The 25,171-nt window shown below is 46.9% G+C and overlaps 1 long non-coding RNA gene across 2 annotated transcripts; it reads left to right on the top strand.

Annotated features, from left to right (window-relative positions):
• The first annotated feature begins 9,448 nt into the window (after positions 1 to 9,448).
• Positions 9,449 to 24,861, top strand: LOC140704326 (uncharacterized). Of its 2 annotated transcripts, XR_013540291.1 has the most exons (3): positions 9,449 to 9,530; positions 13,180 to 13,829; positions 24,719 to 24,861. It is a non-coding gene; the product is annotated as an uncharacterized LOC140704326 (long non-coding RNA). The 2 variants fall into 2 exon arrangements; XR_013540290.1 differs by lacking the exons at positions 9,449 to 9,530; positions 13,180 to 13,829 and adding an exon at positions 24,032 to 24,546.
• Positions 24,862 to 25,171: the final 310 nt, after the last annotated feature.

Raw genomic sequence — 25,171 nt, 5'->3', positions numbered from 1 at the left:
TTTGGGCTATCTGTCCATCTTTTTCTTTACCAAAAAAGCTCCAGATTTCAGAGTTGTTGTTTAGTTGTTAAGTCTTGTCTGACTCTTTGTGACCCCCATGGACCAGAGCACGCCAGGCCCTTCTGTCTTCCACTGCCTCCTGGAGTTGTGTCAAATTCATGTTGGTAGCTTCAATGACACTGTCCAACCATCGTGTCCTCTGCCGCCCCCTTCTCCTCTTGCCTTCACACTTTCCCAACATCAGGGTCTTTCCCAGGGAGTCTTCTCTTCTCATGAGATGGCCAAAGTATTTATTGGAGCCTCAGCTTCAGGATCTGTACTTCCAGTGAGCACTCAGAGTTGATTTCCTGCAAAATGGATATGTTTGTTCTCTTTGCTGTCTGAGGGACTCTCAAGAGTCTCCTCCAGCACCACAATTCAAAAGCATCAATTCTTCAGCAGTTAGCCTTCTTTATGGTCCAGCTCTCACTTCCATACATCACTACTGGAGAAACCATAGCTTTGACTATGTGGATCTTTGTCGGCAAGGTGATGTCTCTGCTTTTTAAGATGCTGTCTAGGTTTGTTATCTCTTTCCTCCCAAGAAGCAGGCGTCTTTTAATTTCATGGCAGCTGTCACCATCTGCAGTGATCATGGAGCTCAAGAAAGTAAAATCTGTCACTGCCTCCATATCTTCCCCTTCTGTTTGCCAGGAGGTGACGGGATCATTGGCTGTGATCTTAGTTTTTTGATGTTGAGCTTCAGACCATTTTTTGTTCTCTCCTCTTTCACCCTCATTAAGAGGTACTTTAATCACTCCTCACTTTCTGCCATCAGAGTGGTATCATCTGCATATCTGAGGTTGCTGATATTTCTTCCAGCAATCTTAATTCTGGTGTGGGATTCCTCCAGTCCATCCTTTCGCATGATGTATTCTGCGTAGAAGTTAAATAAGCAGGGAGATAATATACAGCCTTGTCGTACTCCTTTCCCAATTTTGAACCAATCAGTTGTTCCATATCCAGTTCTAACTGTTGTTTCTTGTCCCACATATAGAGTTCTCAGGAGATAGATAAGGTGGCTAGGCACTCCCATTTCTTTAAGGACTTGCCATAGTTTGTTGTGGTCCACACAGTCAAAGGCTTTTGCATAGTCAGTGAAGGAGAAGTAGATGTTTTTCTGGAACTCACTGGCTTTCTCCATAATCCAGCACATGTTAGCAATTTGGTCTCTAGGTCCTCTGCCCCTTCAAAATCCATCTTGTACTTCTAGGAGTTCTCGATCCACATACTGCTGAAGCCTACCTTGTAGGATTTTGAGCATAACCTTGCTAGCATGTGAAATGAGTGCAATTGTACAGTAGTTGGAGCATTATTGGTGCTGCCCTTCTTTGGGACTGGGATGTAGACTGATCTTTTCCAATCCTCTGGCCACTGCTGAGTTTTCCAAACTTGCTGGCATATTGAGTGTAGCACCGTAACAACATAATCTTTTAAGATTTTAATTAGTTCAACTGGAATGCCATCACCTCCACTGGCTTTGTTGTTAGCCATGCTTTCTAAGGCCCACTTCACTTCACTCTCCAGGATGTCTGGCTCAAGGTCAGCAGCCACATTATTTGGGTTGTCCGGGATATCCAGATCGTTCTTGTAAAATTCCTCTGTGTATTCTTGCCACCTCTTCTTGATGTCTTCTGCTTCTGTGAAATCCCTACCATTTTTGTCCTTTATCATGTCCATTTTTGCACAAAATGTTCCTTTAATAGCTCCAATTTTTGTTTGAACAGATCTCTGATTTTTCCCTTTCTATTATTTTCCTCATTTAAGAAAGCCCTCTTGTCTCTCCTTGCTAGTCTTTAGAAGTTAGCATTCAGTTTTCTGTAACTTTCCCTATTTCCCTTGCATTTTGTTTCCCTTTTCTTCTCTGCTATTTGTAAGGCCTCACTGGATAGCCACTTTGCTTTCTTGCATTTGCTTTTCTTTGGGATAGTTTTTGTTGCTGCCTCCTGTACAATGTTACGAGCCTTCATCCATAGTTCTTCAGGGACTCTGTCCACCAAATCTAGTTCCTTAAATCTGTTCTTCACTTCCACTGTGTACTCACAAGGGATTTGGTTTAGATTATACTGTAGCTGACTAGCCCAGTGGTTTTTCCTACTTTCTTCAGTTTAAGCTTGAATTTTGCTATAAGAAGCTGATGATCAGAGCCACAATCAGCTCCAGGTCTTGTTTTTGCTGACTCTATAGAGCTTCTCTATCTTTGGCTGCAGAGAACATAATCAATCTGATTTTGTTATTGCCCATCTGGTGATGTCCATGTGTAGAGTCACCTCTTGTGTTGTTGAAAAGAGTGTGATGACCAGCTTGTTCTCTTGACAAAACTCTATTAGCCTTTGTCCTGCTTCGTTCTGAACTCCAAGGCCAAACTTACCTGTTGTTCCTTTTATCTCTTGACTCCCTACTTTAGCATTCCAGTCCCCTATAATGAGAAGAACATCTTTCTTTGGTATCAGTTCTAGAAGGTGTTGTAAATCTTCATAAAATTGTTCAATTTCAGCCTCTTCCGCATCAGTGGTTGTTGCATAAACTTGGATTGCTGTGATGTTGAAAGGTCTGCCTTGGATTCGTGTTGAAATCATTCTATCATTTTTGAGATTGTATCGTGGTAAAGCTTTTCCCACTCTTTTGTTGACTATGAGGGCTACTCCATTTCTTCTATGGGATTCTTGCCCACAATAGTAAATGTGACAATCGTCTGAATTGAATTCTCCCATTCCCGTCCATTTTAGTTCACTGACACCCAGGATGTCAATATTTATTCTTGCCATCTCCTGTTTGACCACCTCCAGCTTCCTGAGGTTCATAGATCTTACATTCCAGGTTCCTATGCAGTATTTTTCTTTGCAGCATCGGACTTTCCTTTCACTTCCACGCACGTCCGCAGCTGAGCGTCCCTTCGGCTTTGGCTTAACCACTTCATTAGCTCTGGAGCTACTTGTAGTTGTCCTCCGTTCTTCCTCAGTAGCATGTTGGATGCCTTCCAACCTGAGGGGCTCATTTTCCAGCGTCATATCTTTTAGCCTTTTGTTTCTGTTCATGGAGTTTTCTTGGCAAAGATACTGGAGTGGCTTGCCAGTTCCTGCTCCAGGTGGATCGTGTTTAGTCAGAACTCTCCACTATGACCTGTTCATCTTGGGTATCCCTGCACGGCATAGCCCATAGCTTCTCTAAATTATTCAAGCCCCTTCACCACAACAAGGCAGCAATCCATTAAGGGGAGATTTCAGAGTAGGGAAAATATACAGTGGTGCGTTGCATAGCGAGGTTAATCCGTTCTGGATTAACCTTCGCTATAGCGAAACATCGCTAAACGGAATTTAAAAAGCCATAGAAACGCATTGAACTTCGTTCAATGCATTCCTATGGCTTTAAAACTCACCGTTAAGCGATGTTCCTCCATAGCGCCGCCATTTTCGCGCCCTCGGTAAGCGAGGGCAGGGTGCGAAAATGCGGCGCGGACCTTCCGGCGGCCATTTTGGAACCGCCGATCAGCTGTTCTCCCCCGCTTCGTTATGCGATATTCGCTAAGCGAATCGCTTAGCGAATATCGCAAAGCGAAAAAACGCCATGGGGCCATCGCTGAGCGAATGCTCCAGCGCTGGCCCAGAGCCCCTCGTTAAGCGATTTCATCGCTCAGCGAGGCGCTCGTTAAGCGAGGCACCACTGTATAGCATTCTACAGAAAATGAAGGGAAGGAACATGGAAATAAATGCAGCAGACATGACCAGAATGTTGTGATGGTGCCTCCATGTGGGCCTCCGTGTGGATCATCTACAGACTGGCATCCAGAGATGTGTTAACTAGCAGCTTCTGTACTCATTGCTAGGCTTTATCCAGAAAGGCTTCCTTGGAGCAATAAATATAATTTTACATAAGCATGAGCATCCCGAATGATTACTCCCTACTCACACCCCACTTTTCTTGCTTGCTGCACTCTGCTAAAATAATGACTTGTACTTTCTTCAGGAAATGTATCACTGCAGAAAAGGGAAAAGAAATTTCAGATTTGGCTACGATTTGACTGTGTGTTCTGTATGCAGATATGTACGTACATTTATGTATGTACGTACATATCTGCATACAGAAATCCATGACCATAATTTAATTATGACAATAATTTAAACAGAATTAAAACTCATGTCAGCAAAATTCAGAGAAGATTGCGTCTAGGAGGATATTTGTGTGGCTGCAGAGAGAAATTGGGAGAGGGAGAGTGATCGCTGACTTCTAAATTTACAGCTCTGTAAAACCCATTGATTAAAATAGTTCCCCAGTACAAGATCTATCTGTATAACCTCAGCATTTGGCTGCCCTTCTGATAAACTTGGAGAAGAACACTTTTCAGTTTTCTAAAGTGAAGGGCATTAGAAAATTGTAATCTAATAAGAATGCACATAATTCAAATGGTATCTAAACAAGATGTGTTGAGGTGATTGACAACAGAAGCCTGGATAGAGACCTCTCTCTTTTTTTGGTTAAATACTGTATATCATAGAGGAATTTTTTTAAAAAAGGAACCAAATGGAAAGGACTGAAATTGTAGAAGGCCTTGGCAGAAAAGCAACGTTCCTTATTTATGAGAAACAGTGAGTTATCTTCCCAAAGGCTAATTGTTCTCGGAATTAAAACCCACAAACTTTGGAAGAAGCAGGTTTAATGGCATACACACATGGCTGGTTTGTGTTCTGTTGTGTGTGTGTTCCACCCCCCCTCCCCTTAAAGATTAATGGCTAGATCTTTGTCCTCCATGTTACCATCCAAAATATAGCCATTTGGAAACTTTACACTGCATATAGCAACAAGGAATATAACCTTCTATCAATACAACAACTTTCCTTCCCATTTCCTTGCAATACAAATTAAACGTGGAAGATGTCTGAGGAAAGGCCTTCAAACGAGGTATATCTAAAGAACTTGTGAAGAGGAGTGAGGGAAGGTGGGTTAGAAAGTAAGTGTTCCCTTTTTCTCCATCTTCCATTATTTTCTCACCTTAGGACAAGAAGCATAGCATGGGCACATTACCCTTTTTGGGCTACAACTCCCAGAATCCCCTGGTCAGTGGCCATGTTGGATGGACCATTCTAGAAGTCCAGTCTTCTGAGGTCAACTTTCAAAGGCCTATATAACCTACTGTTACGGTCAGCCATAGCATAACCTGTCCGTCACAGCTGGGAGGGAAAATCTCAGCCAATGAGAGGGCGGAGGGTGGTGCAGAGCTGGGAGGAGCTGTGATATATAAGGTGTGTGTGAGGTGAGTGGGTCAGATAAGAGATAGGAGATAGCAGATAGATGAGTGTATGAGCTGCGAGTTAAAGTAATCTTAGTGTCAGTGTGAAAGAGTCTGTGAGAGCTAGTGCCTGAGAAACAGTAATTGATTATTTCTTTAACAGTGATTTACCATTCCTTTCTTTTTGTATTCAGTAAACCAAGTTTTTATTTTTAAAAGTTATACTGGCCTGCTGTATGATTTATTTATTAAGGAATGGTTGGTGGCAGTAAAGAAGAGTGAAGGGTTTTAAAGTGACGTGATGACCTCCCTTTGTGAGTAGAGAGGAAGGCCGTCACACCTACCATCTTCTTTCCCACACTAGCCAGTCAGCAGCTTACCTCAGGAATAGAGACAATCACCATCCAATCATACGGTACTTCCAAAAAGTTATTCTCAAAACTGGAAGTGACCAGAAGGTTCAGTTGTTGAGAAAACCCAGACCCACCTGCCCGCCTGGTAAATATAATACTTTCACTGTTTCATCTGGAGAATGTTTGTCCCAGCAGAGGAGGTCTCAGAGGGTACAGGTGTTCCCCTCTGTATTACAGAAAAGTCACAAGGAAATGAAGGCAACCACTTCCTGTTATACACCTTGGACTGCACATAGCGCCCATTAGCCTAGAGGCAGCAAGTAGTAGTTATCACAGCGGGTGGCCATTGATGATTATTTCAAAACTTTTTTCAAAGCTGCCCAAGCTGGTGGACATCACTGTATCCTGAAATAGCAAATTCCTTCCCTTAAGCACTGTGAAAAATTCAATTTTTTTTCCTGGTTGTCCCAGCGTTCAACATCAGTAGATGACCTTTGTGAATGAGAGGGAGGAATAAAAAATTCCCCACTTCCACTTTCTTCACACCATCTTCAATTTTAGCAACTCCTTATCATGGCTTTCTTCTTACTTGTCTTTTTCATAAGCTAAAAAGTCCCAGACGGTGTAACCTTTCTTCACAGAGAGATGCTCTAGATCCAGATTGACTGATTAATTGACAGATTTCTGTCTCATCTTCCTTCCTAAAAGGAAGCCAAGATAATATTAGTTGCCCCCTTCTGCCCCTTTTCCCATGATACAGTATCCTTGTTAAGGTTGCTGTGACCAAAATAGTAGCCACCATGGCCATTTTGGGCACAACACAGATTTTAGGCAGGGGGTGTTGTGACACTGAGTTCCTGCATATGAGCCTTTTGAAGTGCTAATAAATACTCTGTACTGGTCAGAAGAGACAGGATGGTTTTTACATGACCTGCTATTGAATAATCATAATAATCATGCACCATCAAATAACGTTGGACTCATGGCAACCCCTCTTCAGGGTTTTACAAGCAGAAGTGGTTTGCCATTCTCTTTTTCTGAAGGTGCCCTCGGATTGTGCAGCTTGCCCAAGGCTACACTGGCTCTACTCCCAGGAGACACCGTGAGGAATCAAACTCCCAACCTCTGGTTTCGCAGCCAGATACCCAAACCCACTGAGCTATCCAGCCAGTTGCTGTTGTTGAAGGAGATAGACTCTCTCTCTCACCCCCCTCTCTCTGTATGTAAGTTGACAATAACTTGTGGTTTTCGTGGTACTTGCAAATGCATTCTATTTTTAAGAATCCAATGGTTTAGGATTCCAGAGAGTCCCCTCCTGCAAGGGAGGATATATACATATATGTGTATACATATATTTATACGTGTATGTATGTGTGTGTATACACACACACACACACACACATATATACATATATATATACACACATACATGTGTATAGATATATACACACATGTGTGTATATATATACACACACATATATAATGTATACACGTGTGTGTGTGTGTGTATGTGTACACACACACACACACACACACACACACACACACACACACATACACGTATACATATACAGTGGACCCTCTATTTACTGAATTAATCCGTATTGGAACGGTGGCTGCAGGTCGAAAAGTCTGTAGGTCGAGTCTCCGTTGACCTACAATGCGTTGAAAACCAATTAATGCCGTAACCAGCCATTTTTATTCCATTTTTGTTCCATTTTGGGTTTTTTTTCTGGTCTGTAGGTCGATTCTCCGGCTGCAAGTCGAAGCTAAATTTTGCGGCCAAAGAAGTCTGTAACTCGAAAAGTTTGTAAGTCAAGCTGTCTGTAAGTCGAGGGTCCACTGTATGTATACACATATATGTATATATCCTCCCTTGCAGGAGGGGACTCTCTGGAATCCTAAACCATTGGATTCTTAAAAATAGAATGCGTTTGCAAACCACAAGTTATTGTTAAGAGTCATTTCATTTACTGCTCAAGTGTTCAACAGCTGGCAGGCACAAGTCATCCTTATTTTTTTTGCCTTTTGCCTAGACAAATACTGGCTCTACCAGCCCTCAGCATATGGTTGCTCTTCGGCAAATAAACAAAGGAGGACCTTCAACAGTGGTATTGCAGCATATCTCCAGCCTTTAAGACACCCGAGGAAGGATACCAAGCAAAATGGGCAAAATGCAGACCACTAGATATTGTTGGCCTGCAGCCCCACCAGCCCTAGCCAGTATAACCAGAAGTGGGGGATGCAGGGAGTCACAGACTACCAATAGCTTGAGCATATAAAGGAACATCCTGCTCACCAGACAGTACAGTTCACCCCTTCTACATTTTTTTCTTTTTAGATTAAACTGTCATCATCATTCTGTCAACAATGAAACAGTTGAGATTTTGACATTTGAGAATGATTTTAAACAAATTGCTTTGCTTTTAAATTAGATAACTTCTAGTGCATGGTGATAAGGTACAGTGCAAAGGAGGGCAGGTATTGCTGCACGTTTAATAGTTGTGTAGAAAAGGGATATTCAGCAGTTGTTGTCATGTAAACTGTATTTTAGGGGAGAAAAACCTTAAGCCTGCTAGTGGTCCCATTCAGGCCAAGGGATACCTCTCCCTCCTTCACAAATCCTGCTGCTTCTCTGAAGCCCCATCTTCCTGGGAGTATCTCTACAATAACCTCATTCCAAATGGAGAAATGAGGTGGGATAAAACTCAGTTGTTATTTCCAGTCAGGGACTGGAGATAACAGTGAGATTCTGCCCAATCACTTTCCCAATGGAGAACACTAGTAGGTCAGGATTGAGTCTCTAATAGTTTAGAAATTCCCTCCCCACTTTCCTCACCTTCCCAAAGCAGGACCCAATTTACATGTCCCATCATACAGTATGTTATTGCAGAATGGGAACAGACCCCATCCTTTCCTCCCCGCATTTTGGGTTGTTCGCAACACGGTTTTGGTAACAGCATGAAAATGTGTGCACTATTTGTAGAGCAGGGGTCTCAAACATGCGGCTCGGGGGCCATTTGTGGCCCACCGGATGATAGTTTGCGGTCCTCGCCTTGCCTGCCACCCCTGAAAGGCCCACGTGTCCTCTGCTGTCAAGAATCAAAAAAAGCCTCGCCTCGTTCGCCAGCTCTCTCTCAAGACAGCACCTCTTGCACCCTCCATCCAGAATTGCAGCCTGCCAGCCAGCCCGCCTGTCTGCCAGCTGGCAGGCTGCAGTTCCGGATGGAGGGTGCAAGAGATGCTGTTTTGGGGGAGAGCCGGCGAGTGAGGCGCGAGTGAGGGAAGCGGCTCTCTGGCTCTCTTTCTCTCTTGGCACCCCCAGCACCAGCTCGGCTAGCGGCCACCGCAGCACCCAGTGGTGCTTCCTCCTCCTCCTCCTTGGAGCCCCAGCCAGGCTAAGGAAACTCCTGGGCGGCTTCCATGGGCTCTTGCTCCACTTGATGGAAAATCTGATGCGGCCCAGCCTCACCCAGACTCTGCCTCCAGCGGCCCCCAGGTAAATTGAGTTTGAGACCCCTGTTGTAGAGCAACTGTAGGAGCTTGGAAGCATCCTGTCTGCATTCAGTACAACATTAGTTTTTGCTTTTCAAAAACAAGTTCTGCAAAATTTTGGTACTAAAAGCTTGCTGTGGACAATGCCACTGTATGGCAAATGTGGCTATTGCTGAAGGCAAGGAGCTTCTGGCTCACGTGTGACCTTTTTACATGAGTAGATGTAACTTTGCATTCCCAGAAGCATATGGAGATATTCACAGTATCACAGTAAAATTGATTTGGAGGGGGCCTGTAAGGCCATCGAATCCAACCTCTTGTTCAATGCAAGAATCCAAATGAAAGCAGGTCTGACAAATGACCATCCAATTTTCTCTTCAATGCCTCCAGCGTGGGAGAGCTCACCACCTCCCGAGGTAATTGGTTCCATTGTCATACTGGTCTAACATTTAAAGGTTTTTCCTAATATTCATTGCATGCTGAATATAAAGAAATGGCTTTGGAGTTAAAATTTATTTGATGCAAAATGAGCAGGCAGTGAGATGTATTTACATGGGTGTCCCAGTGGAGCTTGGAAAAAAAAATGTGTTTTTGTATTTCTGGCTGGGTAATTTCTGAGAATGTAATCCAGGAAAGTTACTTTTCCAAGTTCTGCATGCTAATCATGTCACCAACCCACTGAAAGTGAAACAAAGAACGGTCAATCAGCTGGGATGGAAGAAGCCCAAGTTTAGGAGGCAAAACAAGATCTCAACAGGAAAAAATAAACCTGCTGGCTCTACTCAGAGTCACCTGGATACAGTGCTATCTGAGGATGATGCAATAGGATAGATAAATATCCACTGTTCCTCCAGTGTGGGCTTTCCAAAAATATAGCAGCCAGAATCCAGTTTGCCAAGGAGTAACATAAAGTTGCATTGTTGTAACTGGCAATAAGGACTGTGCAAGGCTCTTACCCTGTTGGCCACACACTTTCTGTTTTGACCACTTATACAATGCTCTGGCAGAAGTGCTTCATGGATTGCATCTGAGCTGTGGTGCAATTGTAGCTACCATAGGCATAAAGTTGAGCTGCACCCTGCTTAGCTAATCAACATGATTTCAGCCAGGGAGAGAAAGAGATTATAACTGATTAATTGTGTGTGTTTTAATTAACATTTTTTAATTTGCACATAAGTAAAAACAATTGTTCTGAAGCAAGAAGCACATTTTATTTTTGCAATGATTCATTATGTATGTCGTAGTAGACATCTAAGAAGAGGCATCTCTGAATACAAATACTATAACTATCTAGACATGGAAGGGTGTATGTCAGTCAGTGTCTTGCAGAAGGCACAGTGTCCAGCTGCAAACCCTCCACACACCCTCACCCATATAATCATTCTAGGTGACAAAGGCTAGAGTCATCTTCACCACAGACAGAATGTAACTTTCCACTGCAGAACTCCTGCCACTGCTAGCACCATGACTCCTTTTGACACTGAAACTCCTTCATGATTTTTGAGAAAGCTTCATGTGTCCACACCCCTTCCTTACCATCATACCATCATAGCAACACTGCCTGCCTGCCTGCCTGCCTGCCTAAACAAACAAACAAACAAACAAACAAACAAACAAACAAACTTTAGACTCTCAAAACTTGGAAAGGAATTATTTTAAATTAAAAAATAACCACATCAAGGTCTCTGAAAAAAAATGCATAGCATCCATAGAATAAGAGGAGGTGGGGTCCTTTTATAGAAATTTGCAGTATTTGGTTTGAGAAGAAGAAGCAGAGTGCAGGTATTAGTGAACAATTCTTGCCCTGAGGAATCTAAACAGTGACATTACAGGATCTGTAATGGGCTGGATGTTTTGTAACGCATTCATAAAGAATCTGGAGTTGGGGTGACATGTGAGGTAGCCCCCATTTGTGGATGAAGCTGAATTATTTAGGATGATGAAGGGAAAAAACAGAAAGAACAGGAAAGAACTCCAGAAAAGATTTTTCTGAAATGGGAGAATGGGCATTAAAATCACAAAGGCAATTCAAATTTAAGGAAGTGTTAGTGCAGTGCACTGTTCCTGCGATGCCCATTTGGGCAAACACACCTCACTTCATATGCCAATGGAGTCAGATTTGGGTAGTGATTGGTCAGGGATTGTGGGGGTCCAGCAATACGAAAATGCCACTGCGTGGCTGTGGTGAAAAGGCTGCCTGGAGAGAAAGGTCTTTGCCTGCCTGCGGAAGGACAGCAAAGATGGGCCCAGTCTGGCTTCCTGTGGGAGGGAGTTCCAGAGTCTAGAGGCAACAACAGAGAAGCCCCTCTCCCATATCTCTACCAAGCATTCTTGGGAGGGTGGTGGGGCTAAGAGAAAGTCCTCTCCCAATGATCTTAATGCCCAGGCAGGCTCATGGAGGGAGATGCAGTCTTTTGGAAAAGGGATCCCTTTAGTAGAAGGATCAAAAAATGTGCCAGCATCATAATTCCTTTATGTTTAATGCTTGTAGCCCTGTGGAAAGGCTATGAAAACATGCTGAGCATGAGGTAGGTCTTAATTACATTTCTGATCATGGGCAAGAATACCAAAGTTGTGGTGTAAGGTGCTCCACTCACACCTTGCATGTTTCCATGGTAAACACCTTCTGAATACTCTATAGTTAGAAACCCAAGAAAAACCTGCTCTAACTCAGAATTGATTTGATGGTATGTAATTATTATCACTATTACTGCTCTAAATGACCTCCACATGTGAAATGTGATGTACCATTCTGGTCCATGCACCAGAACAACAGTATTATAAGAGCTGGAGGAGGTATGGAAAAGGAATATGGTAGCAGTGAAAAATATGCATGGCATGGAGAAAGGAGACATTGTGTTTCTCCTGTTCTCAAAAAAAACCTAGAACTCAGGGTAACTCATTGAAGCTAAAAAGCAGAAGAGTCAGAACTGACAAAAGGAGGTATTTCTTCAGATAGCCCCGTGTTAATTGTGGGATTTGCTAACAATGGTTATCTACTTGGGACAGGTTAGAGAAATTTATGGAGTACAGTATAAGGTTATCAGTGCCTTCTAGATTTGTTGGCTATGTATTATCTATCGTGTCAGGTGTGGAATGACTGTCAATTACTAGCTGCTAGGAAACATGAAAGGAAAGGTGTTGTTGTGTTCATGTCTTGCTTTGGGCTTGCTATAAACATTCTGTGGAGAGGAAACCCAACTTGATAGGCCCTTGCTCTGATCCAGCATGGCTTTTGTCCTCCTGTTCATCTCATCCTCTAGAAAGCAAAGTGCAGAGCAGCGCAAAGCATAAAGCTTTGTTTATATACCGCCCCATAGTACTTAAAGCACTCTCTCGACAGTTTACAATTTAATTGTGCAGGCTGCACATTGCTCCCCCCATCCCAGTGAGCTGGGAATTCAGTTTAACTACCTCAGAAGGATGGAAGGCTGAGTCAGCCTTGAGCCGGCTACCTGAGCCCATAGGGATTGAACTCAGGATGTGAGCAGAGTCTTCATTGCAGTACTGCAATTTAACCACTGCAGTGCAAGGCTCTTCTGGGGGAATGCAACTTGACATAGTGATTTTCTCTGGCATCCAAAATTGTATTTTGAAAGAATTCAATGGCACAATTAAATTAAAATGGTGAGGGCCAGAGTCAGAACTGATAAAAGGAGGGGTTTCTTCAGGTAGCCCCTTGTTTATTGTGGAATTTGCTAGGATAAAGCTAGCAGCAATGGTCATCAACTTGAGACAGGAGGTTCCAATTAACAGTCTTCCATGTGGTGGGTGAGACTTTGTGGTGGAGGAACAGCCACGTCCTCCTCGCTAATGGGATTGAGGCAACCAAGGCTCATGGATGAGGGTGGTGGTGCTGGGGGTGGTGGCAGCAATGGCAGTGGTGGCTTTTCCCCTTCCAAGCTGCTCCTCTTCCTCCATCTTCAGTTCCTTAAAATTTTTTTCCTAAATCTCATTGCTTCCTTAACTGACAATAGGACTGTTTTATAGGTTAACTCTTGCAGCCTTACAACGGGCTTGATTACCCCTTTAGTAATTGTGCATGTATGTTTGTTTATATTTTAGACAATGCAACACTTGTGCCAAAGCAAGTTTCGGCTCTCAAGTATCTCTTCTGAGAGGAACAATATGAACAGAGCTCCTTTCTCTTGAATTGCCAGCATGACAGACCATCTGATTCCTCACATACCTGACTGGCTCATCCAAAAGTGAATGAATCATGACACATTTGGGGAGGCTCATTGGCCTGCCTTTGCTGATTGTGCTGGAAATACCATAGACAGCAACCCAGAGCCTTCAGATGTATGAAGTGAAATTTAATCCCAGAGTTTGGACAAGTCGCTTCTTGGACAGCAACGTTTAGAAGCAGCCACTGCCCTCAAGCAGCAGATTTTGCAGTGCCAGTGTATTTTTGCCATCTATCCATGGCATGGATCCTCATGAATTTTAACATATGCTCATCTCCAAATCATTGACCATCTCCATTTCCTCGGTTGTGGTACTGGAGTGAGAGGGTGGACTGTAAGCTTCTTTGGCAAATTTTCTCCGTACTTGTACTCTGCAAGGAGTTGTCCATGGAATGCTCATGGTGTTGATGTTGAAGAAGAGGCTTGCCAGGTCTCAGAGAATGAGTTGATGTGGCAGGAAATGGCTGGGCTCCCCTGAATCTCCAGGCCAGGCAGACAAATGTCAGGAGCCGTGGTGGAAGGGAAGGAGTAAGTCTCGTTTATTGTTGCGGGGTGGCCATAGTGTTTGGGTACCCAATTCCAATCCTCTCCAAATGGCACCAGGGCTCACTGGCTTCCTGTGTCTGTCCAAGACAACACATAATATGGTTGCTTAGGAGCTCAGACAGGGAACCCACCATGCCTAGCTCACTCCCTCATACATGCATGGCGAAATAATATGTTCCCAATTCCTGTGACAGCACAAGGCCCCACACCAGGACTTCATCAAGGCCCACCCCAGGCATTGGGCCCCAGATATAATTAGGGGATGGGGAAGAGAATCCTGTGAAAGCCCCTGACAAAGAAGACAACACTTCAAAACATTCCAGAAAAATACTTTTATTGGTTTTGGAAAAGAGGCTAAACGGGTATATTCTCAGCGGAGACAACAGCCTGGTTCAGCTCCAGCAGGACGCCTGCCTTCCGGTCCCTTCGCATCCCCCTGGGGAAGAGGAAGCCTCGGGCCCTGCAAGAGAAAGAGAAAAAAACAACTAAGAGGGTTGCTCGCCCACTGCCGTCAACCGGCTTCAAGCCAGGCGTATCCACCCACCGGTGTTCTGGCAACTTCATCGGCAAGTTCTGCCTGCCAGCCCATTCACACACACACACACACACCAGCCAACCCCCGACACACACACACCTTCATTCCACCAGCCATTCATGCACACGCCCGGGCTTCCATCCACTGATATCTGCAGAGCTTCTGTCAGCTGGTTTCAGGAGGCCAACGTCCACCGGCTTCATCCGCCAACCTCTGCTGGCCTCCACCTTACAGCCTCAGCCACCTTCCGCAGGCAGATCCCACCAGCTTCTGTCTGCCAACGTCCACCGACTTCTTCCCAGTCCATCATCAACAGCAGCGAGCTTCAAGCCACGCATCGCTGCCAGCCTTGAGCTGTTAACTTGCTAAGCCCTCTTAGCAAGTTCAGAAGTGGCCTTGGGCAGAAGGGCTGGGTCCTCTGCAGCAGCTGCTGCTGCTCTCTCTGCCCGACTGCCCTCCGGCCACTGCCTCCTGCCCTGCCCAGCAGCCCCTTTTATCTGCTAGCAGAGAGGGGGGTCTCTGTGAGGTGACAAAGACCCAGGAGAGAGGGGTTGGTTTCACAAGGCAGCAGCTGCACCCTCGGGATTGGCTGAGTCCTGAAGATGATGTCAACAATCCCTCTGATCATGTGATTCGCTCACAAAAGCTTGCATATTGCTTGATACTGTACTGTATATTTTTTAAATTTATTAATGTCCCTGTCACCAATAATAATAATAATAATAATAATAATAATAATAATAATAATAATAGTAATAGTAATAGTAATAGTAATAGTAATAGTAATAGTAATAATAATAATAATTTATTGTCATTGTAAGTATATACACCAATCCCTCCGATTGTTAAATCTCCCCATGTTTGCCTTCTCACAGGATTCCAGGCTGGTGCTCCTAAACTTTATCTTCCATCGTTTGCACCTTAAAGGACTTTCCTAAGCTCTGAGCAAGAAAAAATAAATAAAGGAAAAAGCCTAAGTGTTTGAAACACATACCTATACAGTATTTTAACACCATCCCCACACTATAAAAGATGAAACTGTGTTTCAAAGATGCTCCCAGCCTTTGGAACTCCCTCCCACTAGAAAGTAGACTTGCCCCACCTTTGCTGTCCTTTCACAAGGCGCCAAAGACCTTCCCATTTAGGCGAGCTTTCCCTTATGGACTGGCTGCCTGGGTTAGGATTTTGAATGGACTGTTCTGCCTGATTGAACGCGTTTTTAGTGTTGCTTTTGTTTACTGTTTTTAGTGGGGTTATTTGTTCCTGTAAAGTCCTTTTTCCAGCACCTTTTGAAGCGTGGCTGTGAGGGACTGTACCTGCAACTTCCCGCATGCCAAACTTGCTGCTGCCTCTGAACTAAGTTGCTCCCATTGCTGGTGCCATCAGTGGCCTTGGGTGGCCTTTGGTTATGGATGCCAGGCACCTATTCTACGTAGCTGCTTGCATACTGGTGTTTGTGTAAGGTTTGAGTAACGTGCCCTGGCTAATTGAAAGGTGCCAAGGAGTGTCTGGGTCACATTTATTTATTCAATTTATTTATTCAATTTATATGCCGCCCACACTACCCAGAGGTCATGTGCCTGGTCATGTGCCTGGCCATGTGCCTATTTGTGCAACCAGGATGTACCCCAGCACTTCATCAATCAGCTGCAGGTAGCCATGGCAGGTTACTCATATCTTATGCAAGTGCCAATAGGATTCCAATTAAAATGTCTTTAAAAAGAAAGTGCTTCCTTTCTGTCTCCCTTTCAGCGTTGAGGACATTATTGCAAAAGTACTGCAGACAGTTGGGTAGACCTCTGTTTCTCTCAGGCTGGACATACAGTAGGACCCCTGTATCCGCTGGACCAGTATCCACAGTTTCACTTAACCGTGGTCTGAAATTTTGAAAACGATTAAAAGAAAAGGGAAAAAAATAGAAATAGGTATTTTCACAATGTATTTACCAAAACTGGCCACTACAGGGAGCCCGAGACCATACTTGTTAAAGAATACATAGCATGGTCTCCGGCTCCCTTGGTTGGCCAGTTCTGGTGATACAGGTGAAAAGACATATTCCTCTTTAACCATACTAGTTAATATTATAGTGTTCACTATTATCCACAGTTTTCAGCATCCGTGGGAGGCTTGTAACCAATTCCCCACAGATATGGGGTTTGAACTGTGCTTTCTGATTCAGAAACTCTGTTTTCCAGTTCTAAAATCACTCCCCGTGTCAGCAGGTGAACATACATAGTGTGTCATGCATTCCCGTAAAGATTGCTTCCTTATCAAAATGCTGAAATCAAGTCACAGCCAGCTGAACTCACACACCTGCTGACACAAGAAGGGGAATACACTATAAAATTATGCAGAAGATGAATAAAGTGGATAGAGGGAAGCTCTTTTCCCTCTCACACAATACCAGAGCCAGGGGACATCCATTCCAATTGAGTGTTGGGAGAGTGAAAACAGACAAAAGAAAGTATTTCTTGACCCAGCGTGCTGTTAGTCTGTAGAACACCTTGCCAGAGGATGTAGTGATGGCATCTGGCCTAGATGCCTTTAAAAGAAGAGTGGACATATTCCTGGAGGAAAAGTCCATCGCAGGTTACAAGCCATGATGGGGATGTATAATCTCCAGGCTTAAAAGGAAGGTACCTCTGAATACCAACTGCAGGGAGGGGGGGAATCAGGAGACAGGTATGTAGTTGTCTTATGTGCTGCCAGAGGCATCTGGTGGGGCCACTGTGAGATACAGGGAGCGGGACTAGATGGGCCCTTGGCGTGTTCCAGCAGGGCTCTTCTTATACGTTCTTATGTTCTTAAGGAGCTGAAATTCCCAAAGCTTCCCAATATAATATCAATAATATAAGCATATTCAGTGTTAACACATCTGGAATAAAACATTAATCATGTTGTACTTCCTGTCATTGCAAAATGTGATACATGTGGATGTGGAATTCATAGAATCAAAGTATCATAAAATAATTGAGATGGAGGGAGCGTAGAAAGCCATGGGGTCCAACCCCCTGCTCAGTGCTGTAATCCCAGTCCAAGCACATCTGACACACGGTTGACCAATTTTCTCTTGAATGCCTCCAACGTGGGTGCACTCACCACCTGCCAAGGTCACTGGTTCCAATGTCATGCTGCTCTAACAGTTAAGATGTTTTTCTCTATCTTCAGTCTAAATCCAGCTTCCTGTAATTTGGGCCCATTATCATGTGTCCTGCAGTCTGGGGTGAGTGAGAACAGATCCTGCCCCTCCTCAATACGACTGCCTTTCCAGTATTTGAAAAGTGCTATCATATCTGCCCTCAGTCCCCTTTTTATCAAGGCTAAACATTTGCAGCTCTTTCTGCATTTCCTCATAGGGCTTGGTTTCCAGTCAGTCCCCTGGTTTCCAGTCAGGTGAGTAGAAACCATCATCCTGGACATGACTACAACAGAACTCTTCCAAATGTTGAGAGAGAGAAAAAACACCTTGTAGCCTGGTGGGAGAGGAACGAACAGATTGAAAATCTGAATTAGCCCTAGGATAGACCTGCAAGGGGGAAAAGTGCGGTGGGAGAGAAAAGAAAGAGAGAAAAAGAAAGGGTAATTGTTTGAAATCCGGAAGGAGGGATGAAGAATCACAATAGCTGAGTGGAGAGGAAGACTGGGTCACTGGATGGGTCCACGGGAGGATGAGCCAAGAACAGGTATGCTTCAGTCAATGAGAAGGAAGACACAGCGGGAAGCAGGAGAGATTTCAGGGCTCTTAAATCATGCAAGGATGAGCACCAGTGCTAGTTTTGAATTTAAATGATATACACGGGCAACAACAAGTACAACAACAAAAGGGAACAGAATAGAATATAACTGATCAAGGAGGAAAGTAAAGACAATTCTAAATATTTTAAAGGTGACGAACATGTGGAGCCACTGGAAGCGTTGCAGGTGTGATCCTGTTCTCCCCTCAATTTTAGCCTTCCAGTGGACAAGCTAAATCCCGACATAATGCTACTCTTAGTGACTCTTAGTAGATCATGAGTAAATTTGGAAAGTATGGAAAAAACTGCCAATTATTAATAAGTCTGGACAATAATACAGCCAGTGACTGTGCTTTGCATGCCTGTATTTTCATTATAGCTGATGTTGCAGGCAGGTGGCCTTTAAAACGTTGAAAGCTCGCCTAAATGGGAAGGTCTTTGGCGCCTTGTGAAAGGACAGCAAAGGTGGGGCAAGTCTACCTTCCAGTGGGAGGGAGTTCCAAAGGCTGGGAGCATCTTTGAAACACAGTTTCATCTTTTATAGTGCGGGGATGGTGTTAAAATACTGTATAGGTATGTTTTTCAAACACCTAGGCTTTTTCCCAACGGGCTCCTTATAATATCTTTTTCATGGCAAGGGAAAGAAAAAATGTCCAAAAAGAGACAACAAGAACAAAAAAAAAGGTCAAAGGCTGCATTGTGTGACTGTGCCCATCCTTATTCATTTATTACTTTATTTTTTTTTCCTCGCTCAGAGCTTAGGAAAGTCCTTTATGGTGCAAACGATGGAAGATAAAGTTTTGAAGCACCAGCCTAGAATCCTGTGAGAAGGCAAACATGGGGAGATTTAACAATCGGAGGGATTGGTGACAGGGCCATTAATAAATTAATGGGTGAGAGGCAGTGGAACTGTGGTCGGGCCCCTGTTGGATGCCAGCTCTTTCTCAAGGGAGCTGGCTCAACCTTCCCCTGTGCTGGCAGGATCAGGCCCTGCTGCTCCCGGCTGCCTCATCCCCTACCAACACCAGCCACCTGGCCCAGGGGGAGAGAAAGATTTTAACCGGAGCTTCCTTTGGGACCTGACCGGACGAGCGTGCCTGCTGACAGAGGGAACAAGAGACCATCTGCCGGCCACAACCCACTGGGTGAGAGGCAGTGGAACTGTGGTCGGGCCCCTGTTGGATGCCAGCTCTTTCTCAAGGGAGCTGGCTCAACCTTCCCCTGTGCTGGCAGGATCAGGCCCTGCTGCTCCCGGCTGCCTCATCCCCTACCAACACCGGCCACCTGGCCCAGGGGGAGAGAAAGGTTTTAACCGGAGCTTCCTTTGGGACCTGACCGGACGAGCGTGCCTGCTGACAGAGGGAACAAGAGACCATCTGCCGGCCACAGCCCACTGGGTGAGAGGCAGTGGAACTGTGGTCGGGCCCCTGTTGGATGCCAGCTCTTTCTCAAGGGAGCTGGCTCAACCTTCCCCTGTGCTGGCAGGATCAGGCCCTGCTGCTCCCGGCTGCCTCATCCCCTACCAACACCAGCCACCTGGCCCAGGGGGAGAGAAAGGTTTTAACCGGAGCTTCCTTTGGGACCTGACCGGACGAGCGTGCCTGCTGACAGAGGGAACAAGAGACCATCTGCCGGCCACAACCCACTGGGTGAGAGGCAGTGGAACTGTGGTCGGGCCCCTGTTGGATGCCAGCTCTTTCTCAAGGGAGCTGGCTCAACCTTCCCCTGTGCTGGCAGGATCAGGCCCTGCTGCTCCCGGCTGCCTCATCCCCTACCAACACCGGCCACCTGGCCCAGGGGGAGAGAAAGGTTTTAACTGGAGCTTCCTTTGGGACCTGACCGGACGAGCGTGCCTGCTGACAGAGGGAACAAGAGACCATCTGCCGGCCACAGCCCACTGGGTGAGAGGCAGTGGAACTGTGGTCGGGCCCCTGTTGGATGCCAGCTCTTTCTCAAGGGAGCTGGCTCAACCTTCCCCTGTGCTGGCAGGATCAGGCCCTGCTGCTCCCGGCTGCCTCATCCCCTACCAACACCAGCCACCTGGCCCAGGGGGAGAGAAAGGTTTTAACCGGAGCTTCCTTTGGGACCTGACCGGACGAGCGTGCCTGCTGACAGTGGGAACAAGAGACCATCTGCCGGCCACAACCCACTGGGTGAGAGGCAGTGGAACTGTGGTCGGGCCCCTGTTGGATGCCAGCTCTTTCTCAAGGGAGCTGGCTCAACCTTCCCCTGTGCTGGCAGGATCAGGCCCTGCTGCTCCCGGCTGCCTCATCCCCTACCAACACCGGCCACCTGGCCCAGGGGGAGAGAAAGGTTTTAACCGGAGCTTCCTTTGGGACCTGACCGGACGAGCGTGCCTGCTGACAGAGGGAACAAGAGACCATCTGCTGGCCACAGCCCACTGGGTGAGAGGCAGTGGAACTGTGGTCGGGCCCCTGTTGGATGCCAGCTCTTTCTCAAGGGAGCTGGCTCAACCTTCCCCTGTGCCTGCAGGATCAGGCCCTGCTGCTCCTAGCTGCCTCATCCCCCTCTCAACATGAGCTACATGGCTGGGAGGGAGAGAAGGGGCTTTAGAAAAGTTTTATTTTATATATGTTTTAAATGTTTTTAAATTGTTATTAATTGCCATCAATGAAGAAGAGACCCACAGTGGATCTAATGGAACAGGAAGGGGGGAGGGTGTTGGAGGGGGCAGCCATTGAGGTGGTGCTGGGTAGGGGAAGGAATGGCGGTGGGGGTAGGACATGCCCGCGTAGGAGAAGAGAGGTTAGATATCTTACATCTATCCCCTCTTCTAGTTCTACCCCCAACCAGATGGTATCAGGCGACCATATCAGCAAACCCTCGAGCCACACGGTGCTGTTGATGAACGCCAGGTCAGTACAAAATAAAACTGCCCTCATCCATGATGTAATTCTGGATGAGGGGTCTGACCTGGCGTGCATTACTGAGACCTGGGTGGGAGAGGAGGGTGGTGTTCCCCTCTCCCAGCTATGTCCGCCTGGGTACTCAGTCCAGCACCAGGGTCGCTCGGAGGGTCGGGGAGGGGGAGTTGCTATAGTCTATAGGAGTTCTATCTCCTTGATCAGGCTTCCTGTCCCTTTGAGAGGAGGTCTCGAGGGCCTGTATTGTGTGTTGGGCTCGCGAGACAGGTTAGGGATTCTGTTGGTGTACCGCCCACCCTGCTGCGTACCAACAGTCTCCCTGCCTGAGCTGACAGAGGTAGTCTCGGACCTGATGTTGAGGACTCCCAGGCTGTTGGTGCTGGGGGACTTCAACATCCATGCCGAGGCTGCCTTGACTGGGGCGGCTCAGGACTTCATGGCCACCATGACAACCATGGGGCTGTCTCAATGTGTCATCGGTCCGACGCATGAGAAGGGCCACACCTTGGACCTGGTTTTCTCAACGGGACTGGAAGATGGTGGTTTGGATGTGGAGGGGCTGGTCGTAACCCCATTGTCATGGTCAGACCACTTCCTGGTCAAGTTCAGTCTATTAGCGTCTTCTTCCCTCTGCAAGGGTGGGGGATCTATTAAGATGATCCGCCCTCGGAGACTAATGGATCCAGATGGATTCCTGAATGCTCTGGGGGATTATCCGTCTGATATGGTCGGCGCTCCTGTCGAAGCTCAGGTCACCCTATGGAATAGGGAGATGACCCGGGCGGTTGACACGATTGCGCCTAAGCGTCCTCTCCCTGCTCGCCGAGCCCAGACAGCTCCTTGGTATACTTCTGAACTGCGGGCGATGAAGCGAGAGGGGAGACGGCTGGAGCGCAGGTGGAGGAAATCCCGCTGGGAGTCCGATCGAACACGACTTAGAGCCCATTATCGGGCCTATTTCGTGGCAATACGGCTGGCGAAACGGCAATATTTCTCCAGCCGTATTGCTTCCTCAGAATGTCGTCCAGCAGAGCTGTTTCGGGTGGTCCGGGATCTTCTTCAACCGGGAAATCCGGTGGAGGTCCCGGACTGCTCATCAGCTCGCTGTGATGAGTTTGCCATACATTTTGAGGGAAAAATCGCTCAGATTCGCAGTGGGTTGGACTCCACAGTTACTGCAGAATCAGAGGATGTGTCCAGTGCGCCGTGCTTAGGTCCAGTATTAATGGATGAGTTTCAATTGTTGAGACCTGATGATGTGGACAGGGTGCTTGGATCTGTCCGTTCTACCACCACTCCGCTCGACCCTTGCCCATCCTGGCTAATTGGAAGATCAGCCAGGGGGGTTCGCACCTGGGTCCAGGAGGCCGTGAATGCCTCTCTGAGAGAGGGAGTGGTCCCTACCGCCTTGAAAGAGGCGGTAATTCGACCACTCCTTAAAAAGCCTAACCTGGACCCAAGGCTGGTGGTCAACTACCGACCAGTGGCGAACCTCCCTTATTTGGGCAAGGTGTTGGAGCGGGTTGTGGCCGGGCAACTCCAGGCGCTGCTGGATGAAACGGATTTTCTGGATCCATTTCAATCGGGTTTCAGGCCGGGTTTTGGTACAGAGACTGCCTTGGTCGCCCTGTACGATGACCTTTGCCGGGAGAGAGACAGGGGGAGTGTGACCCTGTTGATACTCCTGGACCTCTCAGCGGCTTTCGACACCATCGACCATGGTGTCCTTCTGGATAGGCTGGCTGGGTTGGGAGTTGGGGGCACTGTTTTACAGTGGTTCCGCTCCTTCCTGGCTGACCGTGTCCAGAGGGTGGTGCTGGGGGACAGTTGCTCTGCCCCATGGCAGTTATGTCATGGGGTTCCTCAGGGCTCAATACTGTCCCCCATGCTGTTCAACATCTACATGAAACCGCTGGGAGAGGTCATCAGGAGATTTGGGCTGAGGAGTCAGCAATATGCTGACGATACTCAGCTCTACCTCTCGTTTTCCACCAATCCAGGTGAGGCAGTTTCTGTGCTGAACTCGTGTCTGGACCTGATAATGGACTGGATGAGGGTTAATAAATTGAAACTCAATCCAGACAAGACGGAAGTGCTGTTAGTGGGTGCTTCGCCGGACAGGCTGGAGGGCCATTTCCCCGCCCTGAATGGGGTTACACTCCCCCTAAGGGACAGGGTCCGCAGCTTGGGGGTGCTCCTGGACCCCAGTCTAACACTGGAAGCCCAGGTGGACTCGGTGGCCAGGGGCGCCTTCCTTCAGCTGCGGAAATTATACCAGCTACGGCCCTACCTGGACGAGCGGAGTCTCATGACAGTCACACATGCACTGGTAACATCCCGCATAGATTACTGCAATGCGCTTTACGTGGGGCTGCCTTTGAAGACGGTCCGGCGATTGCAACTGGTCCAGAATCGAGCTGCGTGGCTGGTGAGTGGTGCAGCTGCCACGGAACATATCAAGCCGATTCTGTATAAGTTACATTGGCTACCAGTTGCTGCCCGGGCCCAATTCAAAGTGCTTGTTTTGACATATAAAGCCCTAAACGGCTTGGGCCCTGGATACCTGAAGGACCGCCTCCTTCCATATGAACCTACCCGGCAGTTAAGATCTAGCCAGGGGGCCCTTCTGAAAGAGCCGTCCCTTAAGGAGGTAAGAGGGACGGCTTGTAGACAAAGGGCCTTTTCGGCAGCTGCCCCCAGACTATGGAATGCCCTCCCGACTGAGATTCGTCTGGCGCCGACGCTGATGACATTTCGGCGCCAGGTCAAAACCTTCCTGTTCCAGAAGGCTTTTAATTGAAATAATATTAGCTGTGGGTCTGATGGCAATTTTAATTGTATTTTAATTGTATTTTAATTATTTTATCTTTTGCTGTATTGAATTTTAATTATTGTAAGCCGCCCAGAGACCTCTGGGTAGTTTGGGCGGCATATAAATTGAATAAATAAATAAATAAATAAATAAAAATATATACAGTACAGTATCAAGCAATATGCAAGCTTTTGTGAGCAAATCACATGATCAGAGGGATTGTTGACATCATCTTCAGGACTCAGCCAATCCCGAGGGTGCAGCTGCTGCCTTGTGAAACCAACCCCTCTCTCCTGGGTCTTTGTCACCTCACAGAGACCCCCCTCTCTGCTAGCAGATAAAAGGGGCTGCTGGGCAGGGCAGGAGGCAGTGGCCGGAGGGCAGTCGGGCAGAGAGAGCAGCAGCAGCTGCTGCAGAGGACCCAGCCCTTCTGCCCAAGGCCACTTCTGAACTTGCTAAGAGGGCTTAGCAAGTTAACAGCTCGAGTGGCAGCGATGCGTGGCTTGAAGCTCGCTGCTGTTGATGATGGACTGGGAAGAAGTCGGTGGACGTTGGCAGACAGAAGCTGGTGGGATCTGCCTGCGGAAGGTGGCTGAGGCTGTAAGGTGGAGGCCAGCAGAGGTTGGCGGATGAAGCCGGTGGACGTTAGCCTCCTGAAACCAGCTGACAGAAGCTCTGCAGATATCAGTGGATGGAAGCCCGGGCGTGTGCGTGAATGGCTGGTGGAATGAAGGTGTGTGTGTGTCGGGGTTTGGCTGGTGTGTGTGTGTGTGTGAATGGGCTGGCAGGCAGAACTTGCCGATGAAGTTGCCAGAACACCGGTGGGTGGATACGCCTGGGTTGAAGCCGGTTGACGGCAGTGGGCGAGCAACCCTCTTAGTTGTTTTTTTCTCTTTCTCTTGCAGGGCCCGAGGCTTCCTCTTCCCCAGGGGGATGCGAAGGGACCGGAAGACAGGCGTCCTCCTGGAGCTGAACCAGGCTGTTGTCTCCGCTGAGAGTATACCCGTTTAGCCTCTTTTCCAAAACCAATAAAAGTATTTTTCTGGAATGTTTTGAAGTGTTGTCTTCTTTGTCAGGGGCTTTCACAGGATTCTCTTCCCCATCCCCTAATTATATCTGGGGCCCAATGCCTGGGGTGGGCCTTGAAGTCCTCGTGTGGGGCCTTGTGCTGTCACAGGAATTGGGAACAATTATTTCACCATGCATGTATGAGGGAGTGAGCTAGGCATTGTGGGTTCCCTGTCTCAGCTCCTAAGCAAGTATATTATGTGTCGTGCTGGACAGACCCAGGAACCCAGTGAGCCCTGGTGCCATTCGGAGAGGGTTGGAGTTGGGTACCCAGACACAATGGCCACCCT

This window comes from Pogona vitticeps, chromosome 1 (assembly GCF_051106095.1).
Source record: "Pogona vitticeps strain Pit_001003342236 chromosome 1, PviZW2.1, whole genome shotgun sequence".
Taxonomy (NCBI): Eukaryota; Metazoa; Chordata; class Lepidosauria; order Squamata; family Agamidae; genus Pogona; species Pogona vitticeps.
The sequence above is the reverse complement of the archived record's forward strand: the minus strand, read 5'-3'. Positions and strand labels throughout refer to the sequence as shown.